Raw genomic sequence first — 17309 nt, forward strand, 5'->3', positions numbered from 1 at the left:
GAAAAAAATCCCATAAAGCGTTTAATTTATATCTAAGTATCTATTTCTGCCTATATTAATGCTTACCCACACATATTATACAAATTCACAGTTTTGTTGAATTATTCCACATTTGATATCTAGGTAAGTTTAAAGAACATAAACAATCATTTTTTTCGTTTGCGTAAGATAAGACTGTTGTAATTTTATAGTATTGTTTTTTTATCGTTATTGGAATACAAGCTGAAGTTATTGCTAAATAAACCTTGTTTTTTCATATATACTGAAATAGGTTTTAAACACCAAAAATCAACTATGCATATTGAATAAGCATTATGAAGAAAAATGCTTTTATATTATGTGGTTTCATCCGACGGTTTTCAGCGCAGTGTTAATTAATTAATCTTCCCCCCAACGGTCCAGGCCTTGTCGCGGCGGAGGGGCTCAGTAGCTCAGAGTTATGGCCCTCTGAGTGAAGCGAAATTGGACCAGCGAGGGGCTGAACGGCTGGTTTAGAGTCGGGGAGATTCGACCGGCCCGACGGCCAGGGCTAGGTGTGGCCCAGCGGCCGCTGTGTGCGGCGTGGGATGGCGGCCAGAGGTCGTGGCTTGGCGGACCCCGTGTCCACTAGGCAAAGGTGGCGCTGAACGGCAGTTGGGGTTGGAAAGCCTCGACTGACCCGACGGCAGAGGTCCTGTTTGTGGGCCAGAGAGGAGCCGGCTTTAATGCGGCGGTGGATGGCGGCCAGAGGTCGCGGCGCGGCGGGCTCGCTGGTTCAGCAAGCCACGCCGTGCAGCGGAGGGCGGGATCCCGACGCGTCATTGTGATGACGCGCGGAGACTCTTGCAGAGAGGTGTGGAGCGGCGGCCGCTGTAAAACGGCCGTCTGCCAACTCGTAATCCGGTCCGTGGGACCGGACCGAGGGCCGCCACCTCTGTTGAGGTGGGGGCTGCGAGGTAATCTCTATAAAAGTGCGCCGGAGGGTCCCCCGACGTGTATTTCACACATCGGAGGACCTTCCGGCGTGCCCCCTCCGGCCGGACGGTGATGGGGTCGGGGGTTCGGGGAAAAATCCATTGTCTGCGCGTTGGTGGCGTAAGCCTTCGTTCCAGCAGCCACCAGCGAGGGGGGTTCTAGTGGTGGGCCTGGAAACGGGCATCTGCTGGGCGGGACACGCGGTAGAGTCGTAACCGTTCCCGCAGTTCCGTCCAAAGCAGCGCGATGGAACAGAGTGGGGTTTTAGTCGGTAGGAATCCGACATAACCACGGCTCCATCCCCGGGAGCCGGGGGTATCTAAGAAGATTTCCCCACTATAAAAAAAAAAAAAAAAGGGGATACGATACTTATTTAAAATTATTTAGAAAGTTCACATAATTCATCCGAAATACCAAACCTAATCGCTTAATAACATAAGACGATCAGTGAAAAGTATGTGAATATTAAATACCTCCCACCGAAATATTCTACGAAGATTTTCGTTTTGTAAGAGCAGAGGTGTTCGTGCAGAACATCAATGCAATTTTGTAAAAATTATAATCTTATCATGAAATTGCTAAGACGATAACAGGCAATGGCATATAATGTCCTTATCGGGTTACTACTGAAAATCAACGTCGCATCCATTATGGCAGGGTAAGGACCGTGAAATCTATCAGCAATTTGACGCAACCACGTAAATTATGTTATGCAAATTGGATCGTTATTGAGCTTTCCCGCCATTCAAGAATGCTTTCCCTATAATAGAGAATAAATTATGGATATTATGGGAAAGGTTTTAGGTATGTCGTAAAAGATAAGATGAGAAACTTGCCAATTAGTAGGTATTGATTTTAGGTTTAGGTACACGAAATGGTTCCTAACTCTTAATAGCATTACTTCGCAAGTACTGACTTCTATTTGCGTCCTAATCTTGATCATTTTAAGGAATAAGTTATTTATCAACACTTATTCGGAGAGTCACTGTAAGACATGTATATGGTGGATGCATCAATTTCAAATTAGTAGATATATTCACTGCATGCTTTATAGTTTAAGATTACAGTCACAAGATAGAGAAAAACCAACAAACAACAGCCACCAAAAGAATCATAAGCACAGCAGAAAAGAATCTGCTGTGTTTGTATACAGGTTGTTATTTTCTAAAATAAGTAGATATTCATTTCTATATAATATAATATTAAAGCAATGGACTAACAGATAAACAAAAAATGTGGCGAACTCAAAAGTTTAAGTTTGGAATAAATTTAGTCGTATTTCGTATTGTGCCATATTACATTTTGCCTTCATTTTGCATATTCCTTTTATTCCACTTGACGAGAATTTCCATGACAATGTCGGTGCTTAGAAGCTATATATTCTTACAAAATAATATAGCAATAGGTAGCAAATGCTATGTGTTTATATGGGAGGGATAGAGAAATATTAGATATAGGTTAGATACAACTAAGCTTGAAAATACCATAAGATAAAACACGAACAGTTTAGGTATTAGAGCGAGGTCGAACGTTTATTCGCGTTCACACAAAGCAATAAAAACTGTTCTGCCGCGATGAATTTATGTAGACATGAAATGCCTGCGCTAACGCTCGACATTCATTACAGATTTATCAAATAACTTGAGAGCTTCGGCCGTTGAAAGTATTTTCATTTCCTTTCACTTCGAGGACGACACTTAGCATTATAACAATTGCGGTTAGCGTGAAATCAACCGATACAAGTAGCTCTGATCTTGAACCGATTCAATATGCTCAAGCAGTTTCGTGGTCGTGTTCAGATAATAATTAAAAGCTTCATTTTATTCTTTGAATGAATTTCGTGTTTATTCTAAAAATAACGTGAAAGGCTAGTAGCATATGTGATTGATGAGTTTAAAAATAAATATTGTGGCAGCGTCAGTTTACTTGGCGATCGAATTGGGACTCAGATAAAGTTATTCTATATGACATATATCTATAAATGATAAATAAGGAAGCGGGAAGTAGGTAGGTGGTGTAGAATTAGTGTTTGAAAAAATCATTCTCATAACAGAAGTCTTTAAAGGGAAGTTATGCCTCAACATTTTTTAATTAGAAGCTATAGAGTCGATTTAATGCAGGATTCTGCTTTTAATTCCATAACAGCGATTTTAAATTTGTCACATATTCAACCAGCTCTCATGTTTGCGTGAAAAAGAGTTTATTAAACTACATTTTTTAAACTCCCTGTTGATTTTGCTGTACGGTGGAAAAATGAAAGCAAATACTGACGCAGCTCTTGATGGACAGGACATTCATCGCATATAAGTGTCCGCTACATAAAGTCGAAAAGCTACACGTTGCCTCGATTTTTATTACAGGCGAATCAAATTTGTATATTTACCTACTTATATTCGTGGAGTTTTCAGAGGTTTATCTATATGAAAAGATATTATAGTAATTTTGAGTATTATTATGTATGTCTCAGTGAAATATATTATTTTTTCACTTCTAATAATCTACAGTCTGCATAGTCATAACTTAAAGACAGATGTAATGAACGAAATTGTAATGTTTCTGCTTTTCCAATGTAACTTTATGTTTTTGACCTAAAATTTCCTCCGATTCTCCGCTAGAGTGGAAAATATTCCTAAATTTATCCCTTGGTACTGATCTTGCAAGAAAATATTGTTCAACTGAGATACAACTTGATCTAGTTAAAGATAAAATACATTTATATTTTATGTAAACTTGTTTAACCTTAGCGAGGTTTCCCAACACCGTGAAAAGTTTATGTGGTACCCTCTGCGTGCTTGATTAATGAACTCTTAGTACAATTACAATATATTAAACGTTTATATGTGTGTATAAAATGGGATAAACAAGGAAAATCTACTTTATAAACTCAAAACCAATACAAAGGGTCACGTTGAAAAATAAATGCAGAGAAAAATTATTTTCGTTATTTACATTGCCCGTATATTCCAGTGAAATATTTGCTTGCAAAGCGGGTAGGACGCTTGGAGTAAAGTTTATTTTTTAAATTAAAGTTATATTTATGATTTCATAACACACTTTTATTAATTATTTGCTTTAATTTGCCAAATTATTGCCCTGTAGTATAGTAATGCTCTGGATTTATTTTTTAAATGGATATTGTGTATAATTAATGTGTTGAATGTGTACTGTAAAAGTTCCATCACAATTGAAACACACATTTGGGAGATTAGCCAAAATAAAGAAATAACAGAGTAAAATGTTAATCTAATTATGTTTTATTTTTAAAGTCTGTTTGTTCATGTAGGACTGTACTCTACAATACCTCTTCCATTCAATCCTACGCAATTTAATACCTATTTCATTGAAAATAAACTGTTGTTGTAACACTTCAACTTTACTAGCCTTTGCTGTCTTTCCATGATCAGAGAAAATCGGATCAGAGATAACAAATATCTGAACCTTTGTTCAAGTTTTCTGCCCAGAAGGAATTGGTCATGAAATCTGTTGCTGAGTTCAGCAAATACGTCCTCCACATCCACATCACAAAGTTATAGATGTGTTGCCAGCATAGAATAGAAAATTTCATTTTTTATAAGATTATGGCAAAAAAATGTAGCACTTTATATTTACGTCTTTTTCTATGTAGCCCGTAACTTCATTGTGAATATGACTTAATTAATAAGTAAGTAGTTAAATCAATTAACACGAAATCACACTTATTATCGGCAATTAATTACTAAAGTGGTTGAATACGAGATATCTTTATGTACCTAGTATCTACAACAATCGGTAATCAAATGTATTGAGTTGCTGTGTTTGGTGTACGATCCTATATAGTTGCCACTTTATGGATACAACGAGCTTACAATTATAATTGAATTGATTAAGCTGCTTAGAATCTCCATAATGCAGATTACTGTATTATCGTCTTGATTCCTATGAAATGTGAGATAAAATAAGAAGAGATTACACTTTAATAACTATAAAAAAGGAATAAAAGCTTAATCTTAATATAATGTATTGCTGAGCTGGATTCTTTATTATGCGAATGAAATACATTTTATTTTACAAAGTTATCCTTTATTAACAACGCGAAACTTTTATTGTGTATCACAATCCCGTCGTTAATTCTTTTTAAGTAAATTGACAGCCACTTTATGTTTTTGTTTCGTTCAATATAAAGTTACTCGAATAATATTTTACACTCGCGAAGCGGAAAAATCTAATTAACCTTCCGCTTCGCTGCCGATATCACGAAGGGCAAGTTTATTTTACAACAATTATTATGAATCGTCATTTACATTATTAAACGTTTATATCAATATTTAACTTTGTTCTCCATACATTTAAGAATGCTTTTTGAAGTCTGCAAATATTAAGATGCTATTTAAATAATCATTTGTCTAGTCATAACGTCACATTGAACTTCAAAATGAATTTTTGATTTTGAATCGATTAATTGAAAATAGGATAGTGTATCTACGTATAGTTGATTACGAGTAGTAATTAGCGCGTTAGTATTGGAAAAATCTTTTCTCTGTAATCTGAGTTCAATATCGTATGTAAATTAAACGCACTCATTTACAGTCTGCACTCGGAATAGAACAAGTAGAGCGCGTAAACTATCTAACAATAATATCATGCATATGCATAGCGTAGCGAGGAAAAGATTAAACTCATTATCACAAATTACGATATTTTGGCACTAGAGCTGTTTTAGCGTTTATTAACATTACTCGAGCACCAACCACTACAAAATAAAGCCACATTGCCAAAACGTAAACCATACATTTTTATCTTATGAAATAAATAAAGCAAGCCAATTAAGGCAACACTCCGATCGTCGTTACGATGAAAAGCTTACCAGATAACCCGGTTTAATGGCATACAGAAAAAGCAGCGACTACTTATTTAACCACTCATTAACATCCTAACGCCGCATAAAACACCTGCTGCAGTGCCTAGATTTACACTTTCCTTAAATAATGAGTGTTGCAACATTTACTTAACTGATAACGTAACTGTTGGTATTTAAACCCGTACACGTGATATAAATGTAAGGTCGTTAATTAAATGGAAGTTTGTTTTAAAAGAGGATGGAAAGACGATAATAAAGAGTAGTATTTTTCGCTTTTCTCAAGGGTTTTCGTTCGAGCTTCATTATTTATTTCAACTTAATTTCAGTACAAAGATTTGTTGAATATAAATTATTTTAATTAAACTATTTTTAGACGGATCGATTCGGAGTTGTATTTATTTTAGAGTTAACGTTTTATGAGTAAATTGTAGTACTTAGTATTATCTATTGGTCATGAGTTATAAATAATAGCATAGAGAATACAATTTACAATTAATTTAACAAACCATTAATTAATAACAATTTTCACTTAAATGCCTGAAAATGTATATTTCTATTTCTTGGTTGTTTTATTTGAATAAATTAGATTTATATAAGTAGGGACGGGACTGTCATAATTATTATGGAATGAAATTTTGTTCAGAAGTTGCTCCGTGATTATATTAATTCTTATTCAACGAATTGTTATTAACTATAATGCATTTCCTTTTTCCTAAAAGCACTAGTGTAAAATTTGATCAAAATACCGACAAGAATAGACGACAAGATGCGAATTACTCGCAGTAAGTCAGTACAAATCATTCAAAGGAAGTGCAGATTCATGGGAGCCAATTTGCAGTAGCTATGTATTCCGACGTTAAGGTAATTTACATTAGTTCAACTCCAGCCAGCAAAACTTCGCCCACGCTAACGAGATTAACGGGAATTTTATTCTGAACCGGCATATGCGATGTTTTCCACTTACATTTTTGTAATATTACGAATCGACCTTTTTATGGGTGAATAAACACAAATAATATATTGTTAGTTATCAAAAACATTGTAACCTCTATGGATACAAAATTGGAATAGAACGTATTAATGGAATAATACCCTCAATAATAATTGTAGAATGGAATGTGCCAACATCAGAATGTTTACATTAAAAATGCAATTAATGGTTATTATCAGACCATCTCATAAATAATCATCTCATAAACATAAAACACAGTAATCCCAAAGTTTTTGGATAACGTTTCTGATTAATAATTATTTGTTAATTTTCATATACAAAACTCTCAATCATAGAACTAGGCCATTGAATAATATTGATAGTTAATGTAAAACGAAACAATCGCTATTTTTAATATACGTCACCATATGGATAAGATTGGCTTGTGACATTTTTGAGGCTTTCCATTTTTCTCTTTCATGTTTTCTTGTTTGTACGTGTATTCATTATTTTGTGTCTTGATATAGACAAAGATACGTCGGCAAAGAATACAAGTGTTATTATTTCAGAAATAGGGATATTTATATTTCTATACCTCTTCAAGCGGCAAGGTACCGTTGCTAGGGACTGTTTATTATTTTTTTCCTTCTACTTACGATCGATTTGGTAAACACAAATCTTTAAATGATATAATACGTATTGCCTTACTTCAAGCGTATCTAAATTTACGCTTTATTAAATTATTTATCGCCTCCTTACTGTAGCCACCCGTAGCGTAGAACCGATTGTCCTAAGTTCTATTCCCGGTGGAGACGAAGAAAAAAATTTCTCGGTCTGGCAGGACACAAAAGGCTCACCTACTTGTCCCTAAAGAAAATCGATCAACGAAACAGATGTATGCATATTGCATCTGCCTTACCCCACTAGGTGACACGGGACTTGACACAAAAATATTCAAATTTTACACTTTAATATTTAACCTTCAGTGTGTAAACTACTAGGCTTTCCAAGTTCATAAATTTCTATAATCGTATTGCTTATCGTATTTCTGTAAACAAATACAATATTTATATCCACTCTAATCATACAATGTAATGTAAATGTTGATTAGGCCAACAACCGCAAACAATTAACAATAACTCCACAAAGCCATGCGCATTAATATTTTACAATAACATGAATAACAATGAAATGCATATCCAAAAGCGCTCCTCCTGTTATATGAGGGCTAAAATTTTTTCTTTACTATGTAACTACAGCGTATACAAAATATTCAGCATTGTATACGTGTGAGCATTGTGCATGCGTGCTCGGTTCTCCCATATATCAACGTCGAAAAAATGAATTTGTGGCATTTCACCATGAATATTAATGAGTTATATTTTATACAAGTAAAAAATTGTACAATAGAGCTTTTATATTTTAGTATTATAAGCAGTTTACAATAAAATTGCATTGAATGTGTGGTAATCATGATTGACAGTTTAAATTATAATGCAGTTAGATCTAATTCAATTAATTATGGTCGTCTTGTACCTGCATAATGGGCAATATCACAGAGCATTATATTTTTGAGTCGTTTTAACGAAATGTTTCTTTAAAATCAGTATGTCTTCCGTGAAATAATTTCTCATTATTCCAAAGGATAACATTTCATATTAAACTGAAATTTTATGGTTGGCAGCAAATAAAATGAAGAGAAAACACCAACAAAGCTAACCACACTAAAAGTTAATTTTGTTTAAACTATATCGTAATTTACCTGCACAACTCCAAGCCAGGGAAATATAATTTTGCCACTCGTATAGCTAGTGTAAACTTATACTGCGCTGTGAAGTAAACTTTTATTTGATAATTAGATATTTTACATGTAACTGTGCTTGTGCTACATCCTCTAATTTATGCTGACTTTAGGGGATGGATGGAATCGGAAACAATCAGATAGATGTGCGGGCAACGTGCTCGATGGCGCGTAGAGGCAACAAATCTCTCTAGCGGGCGAATGACTTTTAATTTATTTCTCTTAATTAAAACACAGATAATATAATCCTATACTAGTAATTAAATAACGTAGCTTATATTATTATACATTAATACTCATTCAAAATTTAAATGAAATTGAACAGTTTTATTCCATTTCCATTTAAACTATTAATATTTAGTTAAGCCGGTACATTTTAAAACCAATTTCGTTAAGCTCATGTTATATTGAAGCTTCATTTCAGTATTTTTATTTTAAAAGTTACAAACACTAATCTAAACATATTAAACGGAAAACATTCATAAAATAATTAAATCAATAATATAAAAGTACTAAATGAAATTTCTCAGTCTCAATATTATTAAGAGCCAGCAAATAAGCGCGCAGGTAACTAAAGTTAAATAATCAATTCGTGTAGAACCGACGTAACACTGTGAATGAGTTGAGTCAATTGTATATTTGCAAACTAGATTCCCTATTCAACTTCGGAGTGCAATCGAAGCTTCGTACGACGTGTGTACTCTGGGAGGACCGTCCCTCTTGATTCGCTAGAGAATTTGCAAAGATACCTCAATCGCCTCCAATCTATATATGTCCACAAGGAATCTATACTTCGACCTTTTTGAACGTGAAAATATTGTTTATGTATGTATTATTATTTTGTAAAAATGTTTGGGGACTGAGGGAAAGTCTGGAGGTTTCGGTTTAACTATGATCTTATATAAGCACGCCTGGTGAAATTCCCAAGCCGAATTATTACGCTCAACTAACCAGTAACTCCAGAGAACTTATTACGGAGTGTATTGTATAAAGACAGAATTAGACACGGACTTCGGGGCAAGTGTCATGTTTTATAGTTATGAATTAAATTTCAAGAATAATATAATCTGTAAAAACAGGCCGAAATAAATATAATTAAGTATAACGTGCTTTAAAGACTGAAATTAAAAGCCTTCAAATTGAAAAATGAGTAAGATGCAGTTCATTATAATATTTTTGGAATGATAAGAAGATGAAGATCTACTTATGCAAGAGCTAAAATTAAGAAGATTATTTATTGATGGTGATTATTTAAAATTATGAAATAACCTGCAAGCGAAACCTATAGAGAGAGAAGCTAAAGAATTTAATCTCGTCTCGTGAAGCCGTCGTTTAAATTCATCTTTTCAATATACGGCACAATATTCGCACCAAAATTTAAATTATGTACCTCGAACCCGCATAGTGGTTATATAAGTGTTCTCAATAGTAGTAAGATAAAACCTTAACTTTTAAGCAATAATTTATTTTTAAAAGTAGGTTTTCAAGTAGAATATCTTAAATATGACATTAATTGTTTTATCAGTTTTTCAACTTAACCTTTTCTCAAACTAAAACATTTATTTATTCAACTACACTTCGTATATGAGCGCTTTTGAATCGTCAAAATACAGAAAAATAATAATTCACCACCGATTCCGAAAGCGGTTTGCTACGAGAGATTGTTTCCAGACTTATCTACGTTAAAGTAATTTCGAGATGAAAATTCAGAAATAAAAATTTGGAAAATCCAAAAGTGCACGCCTCATAATTTTTATTAATAAATATTTATGAATTATTATTTTTGTTTATTTAATAACAATTAAACCACATCGAATCAGACCCTGAAAAATGAAAGGGTTCTATTCCTGAGCATACTCAAGCGTAAGAGAAAAAAAAAGACTCGATTAGTAAAGTATTTCGGTCGCTATCGTTAACAAGAAAAAGGATCCGCACATACAGACACACGGACGTCCAAGACAGAACTTTTTAAACTGTTTTTTAACTAGTTTAAATAACAAAAATGACATCAAAAATATCATGAACGTTAAAAATAGTGTTTTTTCTTAATATGTGTGTGTATGTATTATCTTACAAGTGCAATGTATGATACATAAAGACATTTTAAGTTTGAAAAATCAGATGTTTTGCGCGAAGTGACAGTAGTACCCACCTCAACGCTTCGCTTATGAGGCGTGCAATTCTGCGTTCTAATGCATAACTAATATGATTCATCGAGATAATATGTGGACGTTCTGAAATACGTCCTAGAGGACCTACTGTGTTACAGATATAAAAAACACATACTATTTATTTTAACGTGTTGTGTTTTGTTACTTTTATGGGTTGTTATGTCATATTATAACAGCAATAATGTGTTCATAGCGTGTCGGGCCGTAAATCCTTAACCTTATTTTCTTACTATTATCATCGATGTGTGTTTGTTCGTTTGTCTTTCGTTTACGTCGCAATGTATTTATGGTATGAAGGTTAAAGTGATATGGGATACTTTCAATCTTGGTGAAATATAACTTACCCATGATTCCATTTTCTTATTATATCAGTAAACGTTTCATTTTCACATATTTTAGGAATGAATTAAATTTTTAAGGCACAATATATTAGAAACTTTAATCAGCTTAAATTTTATCACATTGCTAAAAGATTGTGCAATTAAATTTAAAAAGCTCCATTACTACAAAGTTTCTTTAGGCACTGGGATCGCTGACAATGTAATTAAAAAGATAAATCTAGGCGCTAATTACGTCTATCTATAGTTGTCTGAAGACTATAGTAATATTTCTAGAGGAAGCAGCAAAAATGTAATTTGTTGGAAACATAAGTCCGCCAATTTCTTTGGCTGCCTTCTTTATTATAAACTAGCTTTATCTCTAACTAGTTCTAACTTCGTATGATGGTACGACTTGCTTGATTAAAAAAAATCTTGTCTCAACGGTTTACCATTGAGTAATTGTTCAAATTGGAATCCTAAATTACAATATTAGGAAATTTATATTCTGATATTAGTATTCTTCCTTTTTGCGAAAGCTGAGTCAACTGGGCAGACGCGTCACCTGATGGTAAGACGTGATCGCGCACCCACTTCGACAGTTTTCCATAGATTAAGAATTAAATTAAATTATCAAAGCATTCTTAAAATATTAAAGACAATAGTCATTTTATTCGAATGAGGTCCTCTGTAGTTTTGTAATCGTCAGTTAAAAGTAGAAACATATTAGGTAGAAAAGAATAGAAAGTACACCATTTATCTCTTAAATTAAAATAATATTTTAGTTTATCATATGTTTGCATAAGCGAGGCACCAGGTGAACTTAGTTGTATTGTTCTAACCGTAACATAGTTTTACTAATTTACGGTTACCGTCTATGACACCTCTATCCAGCAATTCTGTGGTTAAGTGGTACATGTAGATCGTAACCTTAGTCCCCGTTATATATGGCATGGCCTGAATCCAGCAAGCCCCTAATTTTTTATGTTTCTGTATCTGCATAATACAAGTATTCTAAATGATAGTAGATATGTATAATATAAGTATACTCGTATAATATTGAAATTTAATTACATATTTTTAAATATGTTAAAAGTTAATAATTATACTATATCCTATAAAAAATACTACAGCTAGGTAGGTAATTTTATTTGTTTTAGAAATTATACAATTATTTACCAACTATTGGTAGGTAACTAAAACCATATATTTAACGTCTTAAATAACTGATATCTTACGATACATAGGTTACCTTATATTTAATTTTATTCTATTCCATTCCATCTTTAAACAAATCTTAATTTTACTTTATCTTTGTTACTACGTTGCACAATTAGGTATAGTTGACATATTGTATAGTTGACATATATATACTAAAATATGTTGTAAAGTTAAAATGTGACTATCTACGCTTATTTCAACGTTGCTTTAATAAAATCGTCGACTTTATTTGCGGTTGAAAACGAATTGCCGAGTACGATGTGAATACGTACGCTATTTCAGTTTTATTGCAACTAAATTAATGTTTATTTTCTGTAACTACATATATAAATGCGTTTCAAAGGCGGTGTCGCGGCAGATAGACATTTGCACTAAATTGTACAAATTAAGGTGACCTAAAAAAGTTGCCGAATTTTGATAAAAGTTTAAAGAAGAATAAATTATTTAGGTCGTCTAGACATCTACTCGTTGAATTTAATTTATGAACGAAGAAAATAAAGAAGAGTTGGTAAAAGATGGTTGCAAGACGGAGGCTTTCGAAGAGCCATTTCCACAGATAATGCAATTTGTCAGAAGTCTTTCGCTCATTTACTTTTATTATTAGAAACCATTATGGCTGCCGTACTCAGAGCACCACGTGGAAGCAAATGGTTTTGAAGTGACTGCCATTACGCAAAGCCGAATTACGTGGTTTGATTGTGATTGGTGTAAAATATTACACGAGGGTAACTTAATTTTTATTCCCAAAGGAATAATGATTTGACATTTTTAGCTTTTAGCAATTTAATTACGCAGATAATATTCCGACAATCTACGGAATGAAAAATTAATTTCATTATGACACTATTACAAAGTCAATGCAAAAACGTATATATCTGAAAAACAAATAGTAAAATTGAACTAGTATCTAGAATCTATGTCGAACCATTCAAAATATATAATAAAATAGCAATGTTTATAAATGAACTAGTAAAATCTGTAGAATTTCAAATTGGAGTGGCCATTATCCACGCCGACTGTGAGAAAGAACGTTTGCAATTGCATTGAAAACGTCGCTTTTAATTTTTTGCAAACGCAAAGCGTAAATTTGCATTTGCGGCTGGCACGATAAGTATGCGCCTAAAAGCTCTGATGTTGTAAGTCTACTCTTAATTCAAAGCTTTCGTAGTGATGTACGCTGATACACTTAAATTATGCGGTTGCCTTCCTTTAATCAAACGTATTATTCAAATAAAATTTTCATCGATAAACACTTTTCTTTTATCTTCTTTCGTTTATCCTCGCAGTGGCCTAGCCAAGAAGTTGCTGAATTTTTCAAACTGCTTAAACGTCGTGTAAGGCTCAGTCAAGTTTTATGTTCTCTGCCAAAGTTTACATATTTATGAGACCGTATTATTTAAATATCCACATAATAAAAAGATCGCATCTTAAGACTATTTTAAATAATCCATACAACGACGATCGTTACTTAATAGGATTGATAATCCGTGAAAGAAATATGTATTTGAATTATCCTGTTACATTATACACATCTTATATATAAAAATGAATCGCAAAATGTGTTGGTAAGCGCATAACTCGAGAACGGCTGAACCGATTTCGATAATTCTTTTTTTATTATATTCCTTGAATTACGAGGATGGTTCTTATGTAGAGAAAACGTAAACATGTACCACGGGCGAAGCCGGGGCGGACTGCTAGTTATACATATTATTATAATTCGCGTTTTAGTAAATCTTATTTAAAATAATATTATTTTAATTGAATTTAAACACATCACTTTATACAAGTTTGGAAATTGAACATAAAAATTATAAATCTATAAAGACTTTTTTCATACATATTATTTCCTTGACGGAGTCTGCATGCCTTTAGAGCACGATATATTTTTAAGTCCAATAAAATATTGCACTAAAACGTAAATTTACTTATAAAAATATACCTTTGTCGTGAACTCATGCGTGTGCAAAGACGGTGCTCATTTGGGAGTTAAAAATTAGACTATACGTTGATTAAAATAGCAAGTATCAACCAGCCGTATCCGGGAATGAGTATTGTGCTTTTATGCGACGTCTCCAGATTAAAAAGTGGGACAGAGACAATGAAGCAGGCGGTAGGTAAGCCTGAGGGTGGTGGAAGAAATCATAATGAAAATGTAACTCTAAAATATATCTAATTTTTGAATTGCTTTGTATACATAAAAGATATCCAGAATGCTTACGTAAATATTATTGTGTATTAATTAGAATAATAAAATATTATTTATTGATGTTTTATTTTTTAAAAACTGCACGAGCAATACCTAAGTGTTATATTTTCTGAAAATTATATAAAGTATTTTACAATAAACAGCTTAAATGCGAATTTGAAGTAACATTATTGTTTTCCTATCCGGTTCACGAAGAAAATTCTCACTATCAGTTGCAGAACTTGTATCACTAAAGTTCATGTGTATTTATTTACTGTAAACATCTGGCAATATCTTTAACTTTCTGCTTTCCAATTTATAGCGACTTTAGTTTCTCTTGCATAGAGACTTTTGAAACACGTTAGCTTACTCGGTGCCAGATTTTCTATACTGCCATTTTACAATTACATTTCGCAAACGGCTAAATGCGCTTCAAACTTTCCACTAGCGTCATTTATATTAACAATTTTCTGTTCATTAAGTATTACTACCAGCGATCTCATTTCCTTAATTTGGCATGACTAACGAATTATTTAACTACAATGTTGTTGAGAACTTAGACTTCTAGTACGAAGTCAGGCTGTCTTATTTATAGAGCAGCTGTTCCACACTTGACTTGCGTTTGGCCTCAGAGCTTGAACTTCTGCATTTGGTTGTTAAGTTAGCCCAATTTTCCGTTATCTACGGTTATTCGACATATCCGAATATTCCTGTAGAGTGTAGCGTTCCGTGTAGCACCGCCTGTGTTGCTTTACGGCAAAGTCGAATAAAGCTACAACGCTAACAAACACTTGTATCCAACATATGTTCCAGGAATATTAATACATATTATAACGAATGTACCATTGATTTCTTTTCGGACGAGTGCTTCATATTATTGGAGATTTTTCTAGTAAATGCCGGGTTCATTTTAACAATGCTTCAGGTGTACCCACGTAGCTGGCTGCGCGCCCGAACTACGACGACACTATCGTACATAGGAGAGAGCCTCGCTGCACATTTGTATTGTACGAACATATTGGTTGCTTCGAGGCGGATGCACACAGCCTGATTTATAAGTTGATATCCACTGGCACCGCTACTAGAATCCAACACTCCAAATAAACGACTTTCTAGTGCGGTTCGTAATAAGGATAATTTACGCCTATGTCGCAAGTATTTTTTATTCATATACTTAACGAAAATAATATATAAATAAATAAAACAATGATAAATAATATTTTGATAATTTGAAAACGCGTCAATACTGTAATCACGATTTTAAATAACTTTATTCCAGACAAACAAAACAGCGATCTCCATATTCTCCCACTAATAAAATTATTAAATATGAATGGATTGTGATCCCGGATTGCAAATATTTAACCGGGAATAAAATGAGAACTTTAGTTAAAGCCTATTAATGGCGTCAATCGGATTTAGCCGGGGGGTTCGATTGCAGGCAAGCATCATAAATGCAGTAATCGGGTTCAGGCAGGGCGTAGTGGTGACACCAATCCTCACCGCAGGCTAAACGGCATCATATCGAATTACAAGCCGTTACTTCAAAAGATCGTTGACCGAAGGGATTTCGAGATTAAATGATAAATGTATGAATAACCTTGCCAACTTTAGCAGCTACAACGTGATTATTATTTATGCTCGTGATATAAATTTGAATTTTTAAGCAAATAAATTAACGTTGATGCCAAAAAATATGGCTGCCTGTGAAATTTACATGTAGACGAAATTTTAACAATTTTTTTTAAATTAAAAAGTAATGAAACTGAGTAAATATATAATCGAATATGATACGTAAAAATATTCAGAAAAGATACAGTTTATAAGAGTATATTATAACGTTGTACTCCAGAGATCCCAGTGGATGTGGGACAAATGTATTTGAAACTTTCATTAATCGAGTTTTCTTCTGCTTGCCCCATATATCATAGCAATTTTAAAGTTTGTTTTCACAACTGTGGTTGAAACGCCAACACACAACAGAGAAAACTGACAAAATATGCAATTAAATTATATTTGTTTATGATATTTGAGGTGACATCTTTTGTTTGCGTATTTGTATTCAGCTATTTGTTATGGCCTTATTAAAAATGTTATTCAAAGCCGGACGACGATATTTTTAAAGAAGATGAAAAAGAATTGAAGTGATGATTCAAATTCGTTATATTTGCTGGTTCAGTGTATTTATACCTCTACTAATTTGTTTAAGAGAATGACTTTTAAGTATTAAATTAAAGTTATTAGTAGGTCAATTACAATTTATTATTAGGTCTTATTAATTATTTTAAATAGGTACTGAACGTAAATTATAAAGCGAATCAGCGAGTTTCATTACCTGGCGGTAGAATACATAAGGCCTTAACTTACTACTAAAACATACCAATATTAATTTAGCAATACGAATTAAATTCTATATAGAACCACGGCCACAAAGGCACAGAGTGTTTCATATATCTAATAACCGCAAAACCTAATCTTCCTCACATAACCTCATATCCCTTGATATTACCAGACACTTTAACGCATCTCACGGCTGAAAAAGTCTTTTATTTTATGCGCTCATAAAGTGACCATTTTGATGATAACGATGACACAGCCTATGGCGTTGACACGTCGTTATCGCTTTAATGTTTCATTCTGTTGCTATAATTAAAATCTTTAGTAAAAAATAAATAAAAATAACGATTCACACAGTTTCCTTTGCCTCTACATTGGGACATTGATTCTTTCAACAAGTATACAAAATGTAAAATAATATTACTTACTTAATTTATAAATCACACAAAATATTTTCCTTTAGATCTGGGACTTGTCTTTTGGGAATTTCAAGGCACGAGGTATTTTAATCTGTAGAAATTGCTTGGGAAGTTAATTGTACCTATTATATGA

The sequence above is a fragment of the Colias eurytheme genome, chromosome 2 (genome assembly GCF_061535395.1).
Source record: "Colias eurytheme isolate Ceu_HAF_F1 chromosome 2, ilColEury1 Martin Lab GWU primary, whole genome shotgun sequence".
NCBI classification, from domain to species: domain Eukaryota; kingdom Metazoa; phylum Arthropoda; class Insecta; order Lepidoptera; family Pieridae; genus Colias; species Colias eurytheme.